The sequence below is a fragment of the Centroberyx affinis genome, unplaced genomic scaffold, assembly GCF_046629955.1.
Source record: "Centroberyx affinis isolate AG114_WGS23_722 - 3 ecotype Tasmania unplaced genomic scaffold, CSIRO-AGI_Caff_v1 ptg003618l_1, whole genome shotgun sequence".
In the NCBI taxonomy this organism is placed as follows: Eukaryota; Metazoa; Chordata; class Actinopteri; order Beryciformes; family Berycidae; genus Centroberyx; species Centroberyx affinis.
In genome coordinates this window covers 61,883-77,714 of record NW_027281532.1, presented here as the reverse complement: position 1 = coordinate 77,714, position 15,832 = coordinate 61,883, and the positions used below count along the sequence as shown (strand labels likewise).

Genomic DNA, 15,832 nt, shown 5'->3' with positions numbered 1-15,832 from the left:
TGATTCGTTTTGATTTGATTTGACTTGATTTGATGTGATTTGATTTGAAAAGCACATTAAGCGCAAATTGATACAATAAACTTATTCCCTAGAAGTCCTCACGCACCCTCAAAACAAACTATGAAAAAAAATAAAATAAATTAAATTAAAGTGGCGTTTCAGTGGTCACAGGAAGAAGAGATGACATACATTTGGACCGGTCCCAAGAGGGTTGGAGGACATTGTGCTGAGCAGCGAACATGATGTGAACACCAGGATCCTCCACTCCTCTCCTCTCCCTACGTCAGCTCTGTCTTCTCGCCGCTCTCTGATGAAGTGTGTGAGTGTGCGTTGTCCCAGTTTTGATTAAGTGCTTACCTGCCGCACTTATGGCACTCGGCGGCGCGATTCTGCCATCAAACCCCTGACAAGCCACGTGTCACCCTCTCCTACAAATGTCTTTTACGCAAGACTGGCATCACTAACTCCCTGCCCCCCCCCCCCCCCCCCCATCACCCATCCCCCTCCACCCCTCCCTTCCCTACCCCTCCGACTCATTCTTCATGAAGAATCCACATGCACACACACACACACAAACTTATTCAGTCATCATGTATGGCTTATCCAGGGGCGCATTTGCACAGAACTTGTCAAGAGGAACAGATGTCATTATCGGCGGAGATAAAGAATTATTATTTTGACAGCTTCACAAACAGCCACGCCACCCCGAGTGTGGAAGACAAATGAGAGTGTGTTGTTCTGTGGTGATCTGAGCTGTAATTTTTGTGCATGTGCAAGCACATATCGCAGACTTTTACCGTGCGGTCGTTGTTTTTCGGAGAGCCGCCTGGATCTGGCGTCGGTGGTACCCTTCATGCAGCTGGAAGCACGTCCTTGGCAATGATACCCATTGGGGGAAGAGGAAGAGAGGGAGAGGAAGAGAGAAATAGAAAGAGAGACAGAGGGAAAGCACGGCAAAGGAGGTAGAGGCGGTCTTTTATTATCTGCAGCTTATAACAGCATAGGAAGGTATTAGATTTATTTAAGAAGGCACAGCAGCTAAGAAGTGTGATATACCTTACTACAAAAGAAAAAAGCCCATGCCAAACAAATACATAAGCACACGAAACTCATAGGCTGCATAGACTAAGCACATGTCAATCACCCTAATGGGATTGAGCTGCACTGAGAAAATTACACAAGGTTTTAAATATCCTCCAGCAATATGATATACTTACTCATCAGTAATAACTCATAATGAGTTTAGGTTAGAGTAAGATGATTAGCTGCCTAGATGTTTGTAAAAAAAAAAAAAAAAAAAAAAAATCTTCATCACACATTTGTATCTTGCACTTAATTGGAGAGAAAATGAGGAAGTTACAACTTGTTGAAAGCTGCTATCGTGTGCAAAAAAAGTTCAGAGGAAAAGGCATATCAATGCTGTAAAAAGATATGATAAGATATAATATGGTAGCAATGCATGCATACCCACTGCATGCATAAAAAATGCATAAAAACTCAGTCACTGATAGTACTACATTACTGCAGTTATGCTATTCTGACAATAATTGTACAATTTACAGTTTCTAATAGTTAAACATCAACATTTGTGAATGAAAAAGATTTGAACGAATAAATACAAATGAGAATCTGTAAAGTAAAAGTTTTGTACAATTAGATTCACATTTGTGAGTGCATAACAAGCAGAGATACTGTACAGACCCACGGCGCGTGTTCAAACCAATTCAATGCACTGAAGCATTACTGACTGACTGACTGCCTAATTGTCTGACTGACTGCCTGACTGCCTGACTGACTGACTGACTGACTGACTGACTGACTGCCTGACTGCCTGACTGTCTGACTGACTGCCTGACTGTCTGACTGTCTGACTGACTGTCTGACTGACTGTCTGACTGACCTGAATTTGCCTTGTGATGCCCTCGGCTGCCCTCAGGAAAAAAGACTTGTAGTTGCACATTGACTTTTGTAAATGTCTAAAAAAATCCATGCACAAATGCAACGCTAGGAGAATTTATAACAAGCTCAGAAACGATAAAGGTTTTTTTTTGTTTCAGGAAGCTATCTGAAAACACAAGCACAGTAACAATTGGTGTAGGCAGAACTGGCAACCTCACACTGTTTAGACTACATTGCTCCCTGATAGAATAATCAATTGCCATGTAAAATCCAGTGTCCCCATTGGCCAATTAGTCCGCTGTGTCAATTCTGTGCTACAATGCCTTACCTGTAATCGATGTGTTGCATGTAAATTTGCCCGTTAATGTTTTCATTTGTGAACCTCACTGTACGCATTAAAAAAACATTCGGCATCCATCTGAGCCCATACCTGTCACGGGGCTTTCACACCAGAAGCGGCAATGCATATATTTTGCGCAAGGTAGAGCGGAAGCTGGAATCTCGGTAGGCTACAGAATCATATTTTTACCTTTCCCGATGCACTAGTGGGGTCATTAGCAGTTTATTTAAGTTAATGCTTTAGGTCTTAACATCGTTCAAAGCAGCTGAAAAAATTCAACAATGTTGCTATCTAGGCTTCTTCTGAATATGTAAATAAAGCAATATATTTTTTCTAACCTGGTATCCCCATCCTTTCGGGTTTATTATCTGCCATGCCTGTGACTTTTTGGTCAGGTTCTGATATGTTGGGGTTTTTTTGTAATTAAATGGTTGTTTTTTTTAGATTTTTTAAGTTTCCCTTTTAGGGGTTGCATGACATACATAAGAGCATACAGAATAGTACAGATTACATTACATTTCACCCTCCTCCCACCTACTGTCCCTCCCTCCAAGGAGCACACAAAACAGAGAAATCAGGTCCTAAAATAAAAGAAGCAATATCCAGTTAAATATAAAATAATCAGGCTTAGGGTATTAAGTACATACAAAGTAAAATTGCAGTTATACAAAGAAGAAAAAGAAAAAGAGAAAGGGGGGTGACAAATAAAAAGAGAACACAAGGACACTTTAAACTCATGTCAATAGCATAGTTTTAACATCCTCTGCAGCATTCCTCCACAAGTCCAATGTTTGTGTTTTAGCACTATTAACCCTTGCTGATGACAAGTCCCAGTATATCACATCAAGGAGAGCTTACCAATGCTTTAATGACAATTGGTGGGGAGGTAGCCAATGTAAAACTATGTTTTTTTTTGCTGCTGTCATGCCAGAAAGTTTGCGCTCTCTCTCTGAGATCTCGAACCTAGACACCTTATTCACTACCTCCACCCAGAACCTTTGCACATCTGGACACTCCCATAAGACATGCATCAGAGTGCCCAAAGTCCCCTGACCACAAAATGTACAGTATGGGTTCCGATATGTTTTTAATGTGGTGTTATAACTCCTTGGTGCTCCGGCACCTACAAAACTTCCACCTCCTGTAAATGTCGGAATGCCATTTGACACGTCTCGTAGAGGTCAGCGTATTTGGGGGTTAAAGTTCAATATAGTTGAACTTTTGGTGCAAAACCTGGTGAAAAATCAAGGTGGTGCGCGCCGCTTCTTCATTACTAAAATATTCTCATGTATTATTATGTGCTATAGAAATATAAAGCAGCACCTATGATAACAATAAGCACGTACCCATAGAAACACAGAGAAAGTAAAGGTCATAGAATGATATGAATACGCTGACAAACAACATGAACTAAGAGATGCTTGCATAATTATCTCATCAAATAGATTTGTATCCCTTTATCCCCCGATATACTTAGCAAACAGACAGTCACAGAGTTGTGTGATTCTCAGAATTACTTTTTCAAATACTAGTATTTGTGAACCACAGTTTTCTGACCATGGGTAAAAGAAAATCCTTAAGTGTGATATTCTGTCACTCATGGATCATTACATGGTTGGGATATTTATTGCCAAGCTGATATTGCTGAATAGACCAGACGGCTCTTTCTCTTTTTCCTTTCTGCATGTTAATTTGCTTTTGGATCTTTTTAGGTGCCTAGGCCACGTAATTATAAATTGTGAATGGAATCGCAATAAGCACTAGCTGATAGCTTATATCTGCAAGATTGCTTTTCTGACAAAACATAAAAAATCACCCAAAATCACTTTCAAAGACCCAAGCCAAAAACAGGCTGGTGTGACAAATGCCTTGTTGAGACGGACATTTGCGCCAAGAATTAATACGAACTTAATCTCAATCCAACAGTTAAAAATTATGGTATGTCATGTTGAGTATAACTATATTCAAACCCCAAACTAATTCCATATCATTATTGGAGATTATTGATAAATTAATGGCTCATTGATTAGCTGGCAGATGGCCCCAAGGGTCTAGACAATCGATCCCAGATGCCACATTTCCCTTCAATTTATTGTTACACAGAACAATTACAACCACGATGCATTCAAAAGCCATCATTCACATCCCGTGGGCATACAAGGACATAATGGCAATGTCAAGCATAAACACTTGCAGCATGCTTTCATTTCTGCAGTGTGATTGCTGTCATAAATGTTCGCTATATTGTCATGCCAAATCCCCGCATCTCTCCTCCTCTCCTCCCACACCATCTCATTTGGCTGCTACATGCTGTAATAAAGTTCTGATTAGGGAGCATGTTATGATTTCAGTGAAGTCAGCGCAGGCCAAGGGAGATTGAAAGGACAGTGTCGTCTTTGTGCGAAAGCAGGGACTATTTTCCTCGGTCTAACCCAATCAATCCCACTCCTATTTGTATTTACACAAAGGTGAGCACATATGAGGATGCATGGAAATGATGAGATGCACAACGGAGTGTGGTTGTATTGCACAGATGGTGTAAAGCGCTGGGTTCATGTCATACAGTTGAATTGAATTGAATGTCTTTCTGCAGTTCCAAGAAGTGTGTTTGCCATTTTAATTTGAGTGTAGATGCCTAACTGTGACTAATATTATTTTTTCCTGTGTTTCCTCGACATAAACTCAAACTCATAACCTCAGGATAAAAGTGATAATTATTCCAAAACTCTCCAGATTGTTGCTTAGTGGTCTTTGGCAGATTTTTGTGTATCCTCATGGTGCGGGTTTGCTTTGCCTGCAAGGCATCTGGTCTGAGGAATACTGTACAAAGCTTTGTAACTCTGACTTTTGTTTAGCATTTGAACCCAGCATTTAGTAAAACTGTATTTTATGAGCAAGGAAATTACTGAACAAGGAAGTTCGGTAATAAGAGAGTAGGCATGTATGGGTTCTGTGGAGCTTAAATCTGTGAATCTAAGTACATGCACATATATGGTAGTTACAAGAGGTCTTATGAAACATGGGCACTTGAAATCACATGCTTTAAAGCTTTTCTCTTTCTCTTCTTAATCGTGATTGATATGCTTTGAAAGCTATTTGAGTTTAACTGAAAAAAAATGCATTTTACAGGATATTCTTGGAAGTGCGAACACATTACTGGGTTTATGGCATTTCAACTTTTGTTTGAAGACAGCAGGCCTTTCCTTTTTCTTCCATCCCCATTCTGGCCGTTGCGGTTGCTGGTGAGGGGTGTGACCTCTCAAAGCTCTCTCTAACATTGGCAGACATTGGCAGTGTTTGTATACAAGATTAATGGACACAAGGAACCAAAGAGCTGGCTGGTGGTCGGATGTAAAATGCAGAGCTCAACAGTTTCGATGCAAATGGCCAAACCGAAGCCTTGTCTCCACAGGGAGTGACCAGCACCTCCTCATCCAAAGGAACTTTTTCTGTTCCATTTTTAATTTAGTTGGTTGGCTTATCAAAAAGAAGCAAAACAAATAGCAGCAAAAATGAATTATGGGCAGTGCAGTGTTCAGTATCAGTGTGAAATTCTTGAGGCCTTTTTTGTCCACATGAGTCCTCCTGCTCTACTGCCTGTGCCAGTACAGTCAATTTGTTGTTTAATGTTACAGGATATGTGTTCACTTGTTAGAGCCACATGTGGAAGTTCAATGTTTATTTTTTCATTGCACTTACAATGCTTTTAACATGCTACCTAACAATCAAGTTAACAATCAAGTGCTTTTGTAAGCTTTCCCATGGAGAAACTAATAGGGCTGTGCCCAGTGCTGGTCTGCAGAGAAAAGGGGCTCCAGCATAATGCATTTGCCTGCAGGCGCGAAAGTTACAGGGGGGAATTTCTTTCTCCTTGCTTTTCTTTTCTTTTCTTTTCTTTTCTGTTCCATGCTTAAAAGAATTACCTTTCTGTGCACGCCTTTCTCTGCAAATAAAACACATAATAAACCATGAAGACCTCGCTTCTGTAAGGCATTGCTTTCTATATGTTGACGCCGTGACTCCTCAATAATATTTGAAGTGGCGTCCTTCAAATGGGGCAATTCTCCCATCTGCAGTTTTAAAACCCACTAAAATAAATCACACCACAGAGGAGGGAATGAACAGAGCAGAAACACAATCAACGTCCACACTTTCCACTGCTGAAAAGGCTGAAATAACCTGCTCTGTGATTAAACCTTCAGACTCTCCCAAAATTCTTGCTGCACTTTTTGTACGGCCGAAGTCTGGCCCGGCTCCAGCATAAGTAAATCCTACACGTCTCGACTACAAATCTCTGTATAGTTGAGATGATGCCCATTCTGTGAGAGTTTTGTACCCCTCTCTTCCAAACACTCTTGCTATTCTCTTCACTGAATTACCTGCTATAAAATCCATGGACATGTGCCTGCCGATTCCCACGACGAAAATAGAAAAAACATTATACAGTTGTATCCCATACCCCTCATTAGTTGAACTCTATAGCACAGGGGGCTGATTGCCTGAGCAATACTGTTTGTTAATCAGATCATGTTTGTGTTTGGAGCCAAGCAAACAAGCTGCCATAAACAAGCTGAAACAGTGAGCCAGACCTTGCTCTTGCTCTTCTCTGCTACAAACCACACACACATGAACACACACACACACACACACACACACACAGGCGTCAGCCTCTTCTCCGGGGCTAAATAATGAAGAACGGAGGCACATCGCTTAGGTGATTAATTATCCGTGTCACCAGATGGGAGGATGAGCGAAAAAAGTCAGATTTTCTTTTTTTTTTTTTTTACCTAAATGCATTTCAGAGTGAGGATTCGATTGGGGTAATGACAGCCATATGTTGATGGATGACCACGGGCTAGTATTAATCAGAAATACAGAGATGAGATGTGACCAGGACGGAGGAGTGTATGCGTGTGTGTGTGTGTATGTGAATGTCTGTGCAAACTCAAGGAATATAGCAGAGAATCCAAGGGTGTAAGTCATCAAACTACAGAAGAACCTAGGCTTTTGAAGCACAGTTGAAACAAATTAAGGCAAATTAAGAGGGAAGATGGTATAAAGCTGTAGATTTTACATTCTGAGCTTTTAGTAGTAATTAGCAGTGTAATTCTTCCTTGTCACAGAAATGATTTCAATTTTCACTGACAGATGATATTAATTAGCAGCTAATTTGTTATTATTTTAGTATTTCATATGAGAGCCTAAGTCTCTTTAGATGTAGTTGGGCAATTTCAGATCTGCTTTTATGGTTACATATCAGCTAATGTATTAGATTAAATAACAATCAATCTGTGATTAAATCAATCTATTCAAAAACTGGTTATCAATTGTTACTTTTTGCATATCAACAACTACTATTGGTAACCCTTTATTTGGACAGTCCAATGTTGATACTCAACTATCAGGTGACACAAAAGTAGATGTTCAACAAAGTGTCATGCCTATTTGATGCATCTCTACAGACAGTGTAACTGAAATCCTGAAATTTAGCCTAACCTCTGACCCCATTTTTAACGCTTACCCCATTTCAAGATTAATCCTAAACCAGACACTGAATATCTACAGACTACTTTTCACACTATCACATGAACCTTAGTAGACTTTTTACTCCTTATACACCTTATAGTCACTTGATAGGAAGTCGAGTATCAACACAATCCAAATAAAGTCTGACCATACCATTTAAGTATGGCTCAACCTATGTAACTACCCATAACTGTGTCTTGTTCACAGCCTGTAATATAAAAAGTCAGCAACATTAAAGCATATATACTGGCAACAATTAAAATGAGTCAAAAACTCTCCATCCACAAGCTGGAATCAGCAATTTGCTTTAATTGCCATGTGTAGCATTTACAATTCTATCAGTAGAGAAAATGTAGTCCAGAGGTTTAGTGTGTAAGCTTCTCTTTTCATTAATGCATTGCTAGTATTGGCAATCTTTGTCTCTGTCAAGCAGCGGTTGAAAAGATTGAAACCAAAGGGATAGGATCTCGCCTCGGGGGCGCTGGACACACATTGGGGACCACTTATGGAGCCTGGTCAGGCGGAGAGAGTGGTTCAGGTCATTTTATCCCTCATTACATGGGTATGCATGTCAAATATCTCCACCCTGGAGCCCTGTCATTTTTCTTTTTAAGCCAGTCCAAGAATTCAGCCAAAATTGAAAGCGCTGTCACCGCAACACTGCAGGAATACACTCCATATGTAAAGAGAATGATTGAACATTGGCTTCCTTGTTTGTATTTTGTGAACGCAATGTTTTCTCTGCCTCACACAACACCTGTCAAATTCTACACTGTGAACAAACATCATGAATTGACTCCATTTTATAGAGTTGGGGGACTTTTCTCCCAAGAAACAGGTAGGATCACTCTCCTCTTTGACAGCTTCTCTGTCCAGTTTGCCCTTCTTTACCACCATCATCCACTAGACCTCCGTCACATCACACAGTGGAGGTGTGAAGAGGCTCGTGGGAAGCAGCTGACTGCAAACGGTGGAAACGGTGTGTTTTATAGTTCATGAGGAAGCCGTGACCCTGTGTCCAAAGGCATGTATGTTGTGAAATGTTTCCCATAAGTCCCCCATGGCCACACTGGGCTCAAAGCATGGTTGGTCTCAACACACATAAGTGATTGCCACATGGTCTGCTGCAATGCTACTTTGAAAATGGATGATAGATTGCAGGTAGCATTTCAAAATGTGTGCTTTACAATTTATGTCTGGAAAAAAACTGACTAAAATTACTGTTGGATGAATGTGATCCTGGGGTCAGGTTTTGGTTTTTGTTTTAAATCGATACACACAGGAAGGTAATCCAAGTCCTTGCTCCTCAACATCCTTTGTTGCCTTTAAATTCCTTCATTTGAAGCTACACTTCCATGTCAATATTAAATTGTGGTCTTTTTATATGATAAGTGCATATGTCAGTATAGTTTTCTTACAGATGAGGTGAAAATTTGACCGATACTTGCTTTTGAAAGCCAATGTAACCTGCCAATAGCCGATATTTTGTGCCGATTTTCAGTATTCATACATTTGACCAGTGTTAAACCATTTGGTCAGTGTTTCCCCAGAATGTAATCCTTGTCAGGGTGGACAAGCCTTTAAAACAGCATTTAGACCATCATGGGACACTAAAACTCTCCACTGAAACTAATGAAATTATTTTATGTTTAGCAGCTCTTTAAAGCGGGGTGATCCAACCCACCTATTCAATTCTCTGGGATATATTATTACCATTAAATAAAAAATGTATTCACAAAAACAGTTATTGAGAAAGTAAAAGAATAGATAAAATGTGCAAAGAAAATCAAATTTCACTGCAGGTTTCACAGACTTTTTTGTAGCTGTGGTCAGGGAGGAAACTCCATCCTATGGGAGATGGACGACTCCGACTGTCCATCACTGAACTGCACGCAGGCTTAATGCTTGTGCTTAAAAGTCTGTCGTGGTACGAATATGAAAATGTGGAAGTGTTATGTATATGAGGTAGAAAATGGAATTCAGTCCGATGGCAGGCAGAGCGACCTCCTCACCTATTGATTCCATTATGTCTGAATGGTGGATCATCAGGGCGTGAGAGGCACATTAATTTTGAAGGGTGTTATGACAGCTCCCTCTGACCAACGCTTGACATACCTCACACTTATTCAGCCTTGACAGTGGCTCACTTTTCAGATTATGCGAAACTAATTGGAGAATTTTCATCTCCACTACATTTATTAGCTCACAAGATCATGTCAGATTAATTGGACATAAGTATGTTGGCTTGTTATGCTCATACACGTATGGATTTGAGGAATATACTAACCATAGATGTGCAAAATACATAGCAGGTTCTTTCCACGGATATATGCAAATTGAAAATCTAGATAATTGGGAACTTGAGTCCTAAGATTTCTAGTTAAGATTCAGCCGAGCATCCCCATACTTTTGTAAGCAGCTAAGAAAAAATCCATGGGCAATTGGAAATTGCATGCGATTTATCACAGTTGTTGTACATGAGATGTGTGTAAATTTTATATCTAAAGAAAACCCTTTGGAAACATTTAAGATATAAATCATAAAGTTTAGACTTTATTAAATATGTCTAGCCAGATTTGCATTCTAGTAAAGCATCCATGAGATTTAGTTAATCATCATTTGCTTAATGCTAGTGTTTTTCACACAGATGTGTCCTTAAGAAAACCTATCTTCAAGAACACATAACAAACAATTGCTAATTCATAATGCTGTCACAGCCTATTCGCACTCCACATATTCATCTTGAAAAGTAGGCCTGTGCAGATTAGCCATTTAATTATGGTCCCGATCACCTCTGATTACAGTTACTTACCCATGTGGTGGTGAAAGTGCAACTAGACGTGCTTGTGCTGCATGAGTGAATGTGATACTTTTGACTTAATTGTAACCAACACTGTGTAAGTCATTCATGCCTTTTAAGCTCGGTTTTAGGCGACTGTACTTTTGCATGGATCATCACAAAAAATGGCATTCACTGCAAGCAGGTAACAATCTGCTGGTCATATCATTTTCATGTGTCCACAGTTTGAAAAAAAAAGAGACTAAAAGGTGCAAAGTTTCTACATGTTAAGGAAGTCACCATGTTAACAACTGCGCAACTGACTGGACGGAGTTCTTGTTCCATAACAGAGTTACAGGCCAAAAAGTCAGTTTTGAAAGCCAGAAATAACAGTTCTTAAGTCATCGTTGAGTCATTGGTATTGATCAACAACTCCATTAATCCCCTGCAGAGAGTGAAGTGAGAGTGAAACCCAACAAAAAAGACACATGACTACTACTACTACACAGACATCTCTTCAAGGTTTCTTCCACTTCTTCACCTCATCACACACACACACACACACACACACACAGAGTCTTTCATCCGCATGCAGTCATGCGCACAGAGAAGTACCACGCAAAGTTTCGAATTTTCCAAACAATTCTCACTGACAGCTGACTTGACCATGACTTCCAGGATGTGATGGGTTCATCTGTATGTGGGTTCAGTTGCACCCCAGTGCCTCAGTTTGATTAGGTGGCTCAGACATTAAAGAAAATTGTGGACTGTCACGGTACAGCCTCCTGCGAATAGGGATAGAGGGATGGAGTGCAAGAAAAGAGAGAGACAGCAGTCAGAATTAAAGAGATAGAGAGAGAAAGAGACAGAGAGAGGCCTGTGAAGTGCAGATCATGAGTGGGATAAAGGGAGGAAGGAGTGGTGGATGGAGAAAGAGAAAAATGAGCAGGTCTATGAGCAGTACTGAAAATGTGTCTTGTTCCATTTATTTAGTTGTTTGTTCATTTGGATTCACAGCAGGTTTCAATTGCTGATAGACTGTGTTACTCAAAATCCTTCACCAGCCTCATTACATGTCATCCATTTCTATTTATTTATTTAATTTAACCCTCATCCTACCAACATACAAGGACTACCGACTGGGGTCCCTGGGGACCCCAAGAATAAACTACTGTAAGAAACAACCATCATAACAAAATGTTAACTTATTTCTTCTCAAAACATTATTCGTTATGTAATTAATGTCATCTGAAAAAAAAAGATTATTATTATTTTAGGAAAGTTACAGTTAATTAAATTATGTATTGTATTTCTGACTTTGAACATCAGCTTACCTTAGGAAGAGCAGTATTTAGGGTCGTCCCCAGAGCACATGAGGAAATCTGTGTCTGCTGCATCTGTGTCTGTCTCCTTCAAAATCACTGAGAGAGTGCCCCTACCCACCCGATAGTGTGTGATACTTTAAATTAGGACCCATGGCAAACATGAACTCAATAAATAGTTCCATCTATTAAAACTGCATAGGCGGAATTGGGTGCTTTTGACCGGGGTCCCCCAGGACCCCAATACATTGGTATTTTTAAACAGCACTAATTAAAATAGAAACAGAAAACAATGATATGAAGTCATTAGGAACAAATTGATCAAGTCATGAAAAATTGGGATGATAGAATAAAGCACCTGTGAGATATGACAAAAAGTATACCTCTAGGGTCTGCGGGTACCCCAGTCTTGAGTCAATTAATAAATTCTAATTTACTGCTTCAGTATGATGGTGTTGTTATGGCACCGTTACCAGCTCTGGTGGATATACATAGTGAATCATGCATTGAAAAGGGCTTAATTTCCGTGCATGGCCACTGTGCTGAGCAAGGTCTGAGCGAGACAAAGACAGGCTGGATTTATTAGGACCTGCTGCATCATACTATAAAGCAAGGAATCTCTGTCTGTATGTGTGTCCTTTGCATATCTCTAGAACCGTTCGTTCCATCTACTTCACACTTGGCGGGTGTGTTGCTGGGGACCCAAGGACATGCAGTGTCAGACTGGACACGCAACATGTTCAATATTAATAAACTTTGAATAAACAAGCGAACAGCGCTCTGTGCAGCAGTGGGGCGGGGCTAAAGCCCAATGTCCACCAGATGCGGTACGGCTCCGGCACGGAAGCTGTGCGTGTGCCGGAACAGACTTGCGCCCATGTGAATCAGCGCTGCAATGTCCACCGGGTGCCGATGAGTTGCGGTAGCGGCACGGAAGCCGTCCGGAACCCGTACAGCAGTTTCAGCCACTTCGTTCTTTTTCCGTGTCTGGTCTATTTTTGCCGGATCCGCTTGCATCTGTATGGGCTCCCATGCCGCATCTGGTGGACATTGGGCTTAACAGCGCTCTGTGCAGCAGTGGGGCTCAAAGCACTAGTTAAAAGTAAATGAGGGAGTGAAATAATAATAATAGGGCTCTGGGTGGCATGTATCCTCTGACGAGGGAGTCCATAGATTTCACAGAGATGAGGACAGAAAACCGCATTTGCACGCCGAGAAAGAGAGAAAGAGTCTAATTTCACACTGATCTGCTCCACTGGCTCTGCTGAGCATGACTTGAGATCTGTATCGCAAGATGTGAGGCAGACATGCAGAAGTCTCATTTGCAAATGACCAGGTGGAGAGTGGGCAATCTAGCCGTCGAGTCTTGCTCATTTAAAATTCAAAGTCTGGTGTGCCCTGTTGGTTCAGTTGGCTAAGGCTCATATCAGGTAGAGCAGGGGTCTCCAACATGTGCCAAGGAGGGCCAAGAGTCTGCAGGTTTCTGTTCCAACCAAAGACTACAGCAGGTGATTTCACTGATTAGTTCCTCCTCTCTGGTTGAAGTTGTGCTAATCATTGAAATCACCTGGTCTTTGGTTAGAATGAAAACCTGCGTAATCTTGGCCCTTTATGACACATACACTTTATTAGGTACAATTGCTCGTTAATGCAAATAGCCCGCTCCAAACAGCGAATCGTGTTGCAGCAACTCAATATATAAACTATGCGGACATGTTGAGGTGGTTTAGTTTTTTGTTTGAGCCAAACTAGAATGGGTTAGATACTTGATCTAAGTGTTTGATTGCTGGTTCAGCATCTCATAAACAGCTGCCCTCCTGGAATTTTCACATACTACAGTCTGTAGAGTTTACAGAGAAAAGTGCGATAAACAAAAAAAATCCAGTGAGCGGCATTTCTGTAGCACCTTGTTAATGAGAGAGGTCAGAGGAGATCGGCAGACTTGTTCAAGCTAACAGAAAGGCCACAAATGCTCAAGTAACAACTCTTTACAACAGTGGTGTGCAGAAGGGCATCTCAGAACACAAAAGTTGTTGGCCCCTATGATACATGGGCTATAGCAACAGAGAACCAGCCGGTACTAGATAGGTGTGCCTGATAAAGTGGCTGGTGAGTGTAGTCTGAATCCGGCCTCAGACCTTTGTTGCATGTCATCCCCCTCTCTCTCTCCTTCCTGTCACTATCCAATAATGCCATAAAAATAATCTTGAAAAAATAAATAAATCAACATTTTAGGTATACCGAGTCAACAAACAACCGCTGACAAACAGGCCAAAGTAAACCTCTGCAGAGCTCAGTGTGTTACCTGGGACAGCAAACATTTGAAAGCACTTGTTATGATCTGATACCGCTGTAGGGGATGTGCATAAGAAGCCAGTAAAACCATAATGGTCTCGGTCTAAACACCATCACCTCCGGCGCTCACCTAAACGTCCCCCAACAGATGCGAGGCCCCCCAAGATTTCCCATCTCCCTCCCAGCACTTCCTCCAGTAGATATACGAGCACAGTGTAACAGAGCGGGTCTCGTACATTAAGCCAGATGGAGACAGCCCCAAGACGTACCCCCAGGGGTAATGCGGGTACAGCGGTGTACAGCCGGTATGAGTAATGAGGGTACCTGAGCGGGGTCAACGTGGCATTTTCACGCCAAACGCACCCACCATTAGGCAGTGCCAGAGGGTCCCTCCGAGCCCCCCGCACACTATTAACCCCCTCGCAGGGCCACTGAGTAGGGAAAAGGGGAATGAAGGGATTTTAGCCCAGAGGAATACCTCCACGTGTCTGCGAATGTGCGCGTACATCTATAATTTTTTCTTTTTGTCTGTTTTTTGTTTTTTTGTCTGTTTTTTGTTTTTTGTCTTTCTAGTGTAATTTCCCTTTCTTGCCTTCTTGGTTGTCTTTCCTTTCTCTTCCCTTGTTTATATGTTTGAACAGATGGATGAGACTGAGAAACTATTGGTGGAATTTCTTCTTTGGCTTTCTCCGTCTCTTTGAGCATAATGATGCAAATGTTTGCCTACGGATGCCTACACAAGCGAGAAAACATGCGCATGCAATCGGCGAATTAAAATTGGAAAACGCATCAGTTCAAATCCAATTCAAAGGCTTCAGATGCGCGATGCTGTGTACTGCGCACTGCGACATCATTAAAACAAAAAAGCATTGGCTTTGTTCTTGCTGATGTTGGTGGTAAATACATTTATATTTGAATATATACAGTTTCTAGGCACACTCATCTGGACAGCAACGCAAAAACACACATACATTTGTGGTGAAACACACACACAGACATAAACACACACATACAGTACATATTCACATGCACACGCTCCCTGGCCAGTGTGCCGCCTCCCTAGGCACACACTTAATGCCAAGGGACCCACTGGTGCTACAACGCCAACACGCTGCCAGTTGGCCACACCTGAGTCAGAAGCCACAGCTGCAGAGTTGAGGGACTAGGACACATATACATAGTGTGTGTGTGTGTGTGTGTGTGTGTGTGAAAGAGAGACAGCGAGAGAGATAGAGAGCATGTGTGCATTTGTGTGAAAGAGTGAGATAAAACCCAGAGGATACAATAAAAGAAAAGAATGCTGACGAAGAGAACTCAAAGAACTCAAACGGCTCAAAATAACAAAATAAATTCCTTGCAGGCCAAAGTTGCTGATGCTCTGTGTACTTTGCTCCGTGCCGATCTATACCCTTATGTCTCGATTAATAGGTGGTTAAAATAGATCTGCATAATGGATGCGAAGCCATCGCAGTGAAGAAAGTTCCTCACATAACAGCTCGTCTACAGTTGGAGCCGCTTTACTCCTTGGCCCTGCAGATACTGTACCTACAGTGTCAGATTTTCCATATGGAAAGGCTTATATGTCTTTAAGATAAGTGGAAGCGCAATAGCAGGAGTTGTGTTACCTTTTGACCCTTTACTCACTTCCCCTAAGGCCTCCTGAACCGCATT

The 15,832-nt window shown here is 41.3% G+C and overlaps 1 pseudogene; it reads right to left on the bottom strand.

The window, feature by feature from the left end:
• Positions 1-12,883, bottom strand: part of LOC139661778 (E3 SUMO-protein ligase ZBED1-like) — a 38,092-nt pseudogene extending 25,209 nt beyond the window's left edge.
• Positions 12,884-15,832: the final 2,949 nt, after the last annotated feature.